This window comes from Vulpes vulpes, chromosome 4, assembly GCF_048418805.1.
Source record: "Vulpes vulpes isolate BD-2025 chromosome 4, VulVul3, whole genome shotgun sequence".
NCBI lineage: Eukaryota > Metazoa > Chordata > Mammalia > Carnivora > Canidae > Vulpes > Vulpes vulpes.
Window position 1 is genome coordinate 116433275 of NC_132783.1, and position 6000 is coordinate 116439274.

The following is a 6000-nucleotide window of genomic DNA, read 5'->3' on the forward strand; positions in this document are numbered from 1 at the left end:
ATTTCTTTTTGGGGTGATGAAAATATTCGAAAATTTGATTATGGTGATTGTTGTGTCCCTCTATAAATAAACTGAAAGCACTGACTTGCACTCTTTAAACAGGTGAATTTGATGGCATATAAATTATATTTCAATACAGCTGTTAAACATTAAAGCAGGTCCTAGGATGGACAGACAGCATATTAAGTAAGAGTGCAGAGCTCTGGTGTCCTGAGATCTTCAGTGTGAATCCCAGCTCTGCTGCTTTTCAGCGGGCAAATTAGTGACCATGCTAAGCCTCAGTTTCCTCAGTTATGTAAGGGTTGTGTTAAGGATTAATCAAGAACATCTATGTAAGGTGACACAGGTCAGGGACATAGTGATCGCTCAAAAATCACCAAACATATTTGTTGTTAGATAGGCCTTCATCTCTGATTCAAGGATAGTCCTTTAAACAAAACAAAGCGAGCTTCATGAAAATCTCAGGCTTGTCTTCTTTGTCTCATTTTGTAAAAACTAGTGAAAGCTTCTTTACAGGCCAGCACCAGCCACCCCTTCCCCCAGGGGGGCCACTGGGTGCTGCCCACCCACAGCATCATCCCTCCTTCTGACCAGGAGACTGCCAGGGCTGGAAGAGCTTTAGGGATCATTTACTCCAGGCCCTTCCAAACACATTTGAGGAATGGAATCAGTCTTCACATGAAATTAAGATCCAAATAATCATAATGGTATCTAATGATTCTTGAGCCTGTATCATGAGCCAAGTATGATGGCAAGCGTCTCACACGTATCATCTCTTTCAGCAAGCTTTGAGGTACTCTTGGCCACAGTGTTAGCCAGTAGGGGAGCTTCAAGAGCCTGTCAGCTTAATACAAAACATCCATGCTCTTGGTCAAGGGGCCTGACTCCAAGTGTCTGCATCCCCACTCAGATCCTGGATGAGTTATCTAACAGCCTCGGTTTCCTGTAAGATGTATGTTCTCATGATACAAATACTGTGCTGTGTTACTGTGCGAAGCACTTGGCATGCGTTATTGCATGGAATCCACCCAACAAGGTGTGACGGCTCAATGTTTGCTTTCATTATCACTCCAAATATCACCTCCTTGTAAGGAAACCCAAAGTGAGAAACAGATTAAAGCAGGGCTGTTCTGGTTGAAAGGGGCAGTGGGAGCCCCCACTTCTATCTGTCCTATCTTCTGCTGCCCCTCCCTGCAAGGCAGACCCTTAAGAGCCCCTCTTTGGGACCCTAGGGCTCCTCAAATCATAGTGTGAAGCCACTCTTCCTACCCCATCCTTATTCATTGTGTAGATGAGAGCACTGAAGCCCACAAAGGGGAGGATACCCACCCAGGGTCACACAGTCACTCAGGGGCAGAGCTAGGATTAGACCCCTGGCTCCTCCATCCCAACCTGGTTCTTGCTGCCCCAGTTGGGGGTACCCAGGTCTTCCTGCTGCCTCACAGCAGTTGGGCTGCTGCCAGAACTCCCAGGTTGGGCTCCCTCCCCTCCCCCAGTCTCAAGGATAATCCTTTAATGAATTAAGTGGGGCAATTATGGGAGGGGAGAAGGAGGCTTTGTTACTTTTTGGTAACCAACTGGCATCTTGCAGAGTCTCATTTACCATCAGTGGAGTACTTAGACATAAACCCTCAGACCTGCCACGTCTTCACCAGCATTTCCTCCCCATCACTCTCCATTTCTGTTCCTATAAACATCCCCAGTTGTGCCATGGGGGTGAAGTGGCTAACAAGACCCGCATAGCACCTTCTTTGGTGGGGCTTCTACTTAGTACAGCAGTCAGACACCCAACAAGCAAAAACTGGAGCAAAACCCAAAAAGATAAATAATCTCAAGATACCTTCCAGTTTTTGGTTCTCTTGCTCAGAGTGGACTAAGGGGTTGGATCTTGGAAGTAGCACAAAACAAGGCCTGGTTGCTGCTCCTCCTTCTACCTGGAATATCATCTCTCTGATCTGTGCAGCTGGCTCCATATCACTCTGGGTCCCCTCAAGGGTCCTCTGGTCAGAGTGGCCTTCCCTGGCCATCTTACCCAAGCAGTTCCAGACATACGGAGGCAACTAATAGTGTAGAGTGAAGAGATGGATGGATGAAAGGTGCTCTGAAGGGGCACCTGGGTGGTTCAGTCAGGTAAGCGTCTGGCTCTTGTGTCTGGCTCTTGGCTTCAGCTCAGGTCATGATCTCAGGATAGTGGGATGGAGCCCCACATGGCAGCATGGAGTCTGCTTCTCCCTCTGCCCCTCCCACTGTGTGCTCTCTTCCTCTTTCAAATAAATAAATAATTTAAAAAAAAAAGAGAGAGAAAGAAAAGTGCTCTGAAATTCCTTCCAGGGCGGACGACTTAGGGTCAAGGGTTCCCATAAGCAGGGAGAATTAAAAGAAGAAGTAGGCATTCGGGCATGTACCTCCTTTGGCATTTTAGCTTGGACATCTTCCTCAGAGTCCTTCTGAATCCACTTCCAGGGGTTCAGGCTCTTCCTGCTTTCCCACCCCCTAAGGCGGAGAACAATTTGCTCCACCAGAGTGAAGACCAAGGAGGGAGTGGTACAAAGGAGAAATATGACACAATGTCATTAAAGAGTATAAGACAGGGCAAATTATCACATTATCCAAACAGCAAAGTATGTAAAGGCGATACAGCAACAATCCTGTGGAAGGCTAGAGCCAGAGCAGAGTTTGGCACATGTTTTCTGTAAAAAGCCAGATTGTAAGTATTTTGTGCTTTGTGGACCATACTGTCTGTGTTGCAACTACTCACCTCTGCCATTGTACCATGACAGCAGTTACAGACAATACACAATGAACAATCGTGACTGTGTTCCGATAAAACTATCTATAGATGCAGAGGTTTCAACTCCATACATTACAAAATATTACACTTGATTCGATTTTTTTCAATCATTTAAAAATGTAACACCATTCTTAGCTTCCAGGCAGTATGAAAACAGGGGAGAGTAGTTTGGCCCACAGTCTGTAGTTTATGGGCCCCTGAAGGGAGGGAGGAGAGAGGGAGAGGACAGTGTTGGGTGACCTTTCTGGGAGGCTTTCTGAAGGAGAGACGTGGAAGCCAGGGCAGGACTTGGACGGAGGAGTCGTGGAGGTTTGAGTTGGAGGTGAGAGCAAGGATGCACACTCAAATGCTAGCAAGAGCCAGGGAAGCCAAGAAAATGAATGAGGCAGGCTGGATGGGACTGGGGTGACTCAAGTACTTGCATCTGGTCCCATAGAAAATGTGCAGTATCTGAGCTGCAGTGCTTTACTGCCAACATGCCCCCTTTTTTTAGACCATCCAGACTTTCAAGAGAAGCCTGGACTTTTCTTTAAATATTCCCAATTTTTAGATATTGGTGATGAGTTAAAGCTTTTTTTTAAATTAAGACAACGAAGAGTGGGTCAAATAGAACCTGAAGAGGGGTGATTGTGGCTCACGGACCAGTAGTTTACAACTTGTAGCTTGCCAGGTTTAAGGAAATCATGCATATTGGAGTGAGGGCAGGGAGCTTCTTAACTAGGGAGTGTGCCTTACAAGGGCAATTAGGCACCCAGAAGGGGGGGCCAACAAACAAGACCTATATTCTGGGAGAATCCATTTTACAGAAATGTTTCAGAGGAGATAGTTGTTAAAGGAAGCACAAGCATATTTGGATAGATTGCAAAAACTACATATTTTTCCTTTTTTAAAAATTAAAAACCATTTTAGTTAACATTACACAGAATAAAGTTCACTGATCTTTACAGCGCAGCTCAAAGGGTTAGTTTTGCCTATTCTTGAACTCCACGTATTATAGGGCATGTGCTGTTTGGGGTCTGGCTTCCTTCTCTACACATGTTGTCTGAGACCCATCCATGTCATTACCTGTGGCGGTGGTTTGTTATTTTTCCTGGTCATGCAGTATTGCTCCATTTACCTATTTTACTATCAATGGATGTTTGGCTTGTGTCCAGTTTTTGGATTTTATGAGTGACATTGCTATGATGATTTGTGGACATATGCACTGGCTTCCTGGGGTATATGCCTCATGTGGACTTGCTGGTGGTGGTGGTGTGGCTGATGTGTGTCTCAAAGGAGGCAGTACTTCCTGTGGGTGTTTTTTTTTAAGATTTTATTTATTTATTCATGAAAGGCACAGAGAGAGGCAGAGACACAGGCAGAGGGAAAAGCAGGCTCCACTCAGGAAGCCCAATGTGGGACTCGATCCTGGGTCTCCAGGATCATGCTCTGACTGAGCCGAAGGTGTCCCTAAACCGCTGAGCCAACCGGGCTGCCCCTGTGGGTGGTTTCAAACTCTATTCCTAGACCTGCAGGTACCTAAGTCCACTCTCCCTTACAGTTAGATGACCTCACTGGAAAATTTGAGAACACTGGGATATAGGGGTAAGGACATGGAATGAAGAACCAGAAGACAGAAATCAATAGATGGCAACATTAATAGCATCATTTTGAAACAGAGAACAAGTTGATTTGTCTGAAGTCAAATAAATATTAAGGGGAGACACTGCATTTAAATCCAGAGCCATGTTTCTAACTGCTCTACTCTAGAGCCTGGGTATGAGCACCTACATTTTCATCTCCCCAGTATCTATTTCTCTCCTTGCACTAACAGCATCCAAATGTCCTTTGGAGAGGCATCCAGTGGCTATCTGATGCAGTCTCAGTGGGCTGTCACTTCAAGGGCACTCCAAGGTTCAGGCCTGAGACCCAGGTCAGCACCAGGGTGAGGGGCACCAGGTATCTCAGCCATATAGGGTACAAAATTTAAGGATGCACAAACACTCAGGGTCAGATGAACACAGGGTCAACCTTCCTTCATCCCAACCCTGCAAGGGACCCAAGCACAGCCAGCTCCACTCCTCTTAAGCATTCTGGATCTTGAGAGGAGGGACATCTGTCCTTCTGGGGGTGACATGACAGCCTGAGTGGATTGCGCACTCCTTCCTGGTTCTTCCCTTTTGAGGGGGTCTAATTTTAACTCCTGCACTCACATTCATTCTCTGTGTCATTCATACCCATGCATTAAATTCCCATTCTGCACTAGGAAGGCAGGCAGGTTTTGTTGGTTTTTGTCCTTTCTTTTTACTTTTTTTTTTTTAGAGAGAGAAAAAGTTCGAATGGTGATGGGGGTGGGAAGGAGAGAGAGAATCTTAAGCAGACTCGATACCCAGCATGGATTTCACAACTCTGAGATCATGACCTGAGCCAAAATCAAGAGTCAAAAGCTTACTAACTGAACCACCCAGGTGCCTCTATTTCTGCACCTTTTAAAGAGCATGTTATGTGCTCTGGGACACGTTACCCAGCATTTCTGAGTCTCATTTTCTCCATCTGGGAAATGAAGATTCAATGCTTAGCACTTCAGCTGGAGACACAGCAAGTCCCTGGGGAGGGGATGCCTCCGAGCTCTGCTTCTTAACTCTAGCTCCATACTGGCACCACACAGGGAGTCTTCACAGTCTGGTGCCCAGGCTTGCACCTCATCCTGATGCGTTCAGATCTCTGGGGGTGGGCCCAGGCAGCAATAGTTTGTAAAGTGCCCCCCCTGCCACTGCACCTCTCCCTTGTGGTTATTGTAATGAGCAGCTAGGGCAGAGACAACTGTGGGAAACAAGCCTGGGGTTTCTGTGAGTACTTCTCCTACAAGGCTCCATGGCTCCATGCCTGGGACTTTACTATAGGCATTAGAGTGGCCTTCATCTGGGCAGCAGCCAGATGGGAGGAGGAACAAGAACCACTTATCTCCCTTATCCCTAGGTTTTCAAGGATCCCACCAGCAGCCCCGAGAAAGCTGCGGGCTTAGCTCAAAATCCTTAGGCAATTGGAGCAGCCTATGTCTGGTAGTTGCTGAGGGGTCTGAAATCTCAGAGCGTAGGGCCATCAAGAGGTCATTTGGGCCATTTCCTTGTCCCTGGGTAGGAGGCAGTAGTGGGGGCCCTGGAAAAGGCAGCAGGAGGCAGCAGGACAGCTGGGTTCAAGTCTCAATCCTGCTGGACACCAACCAACTC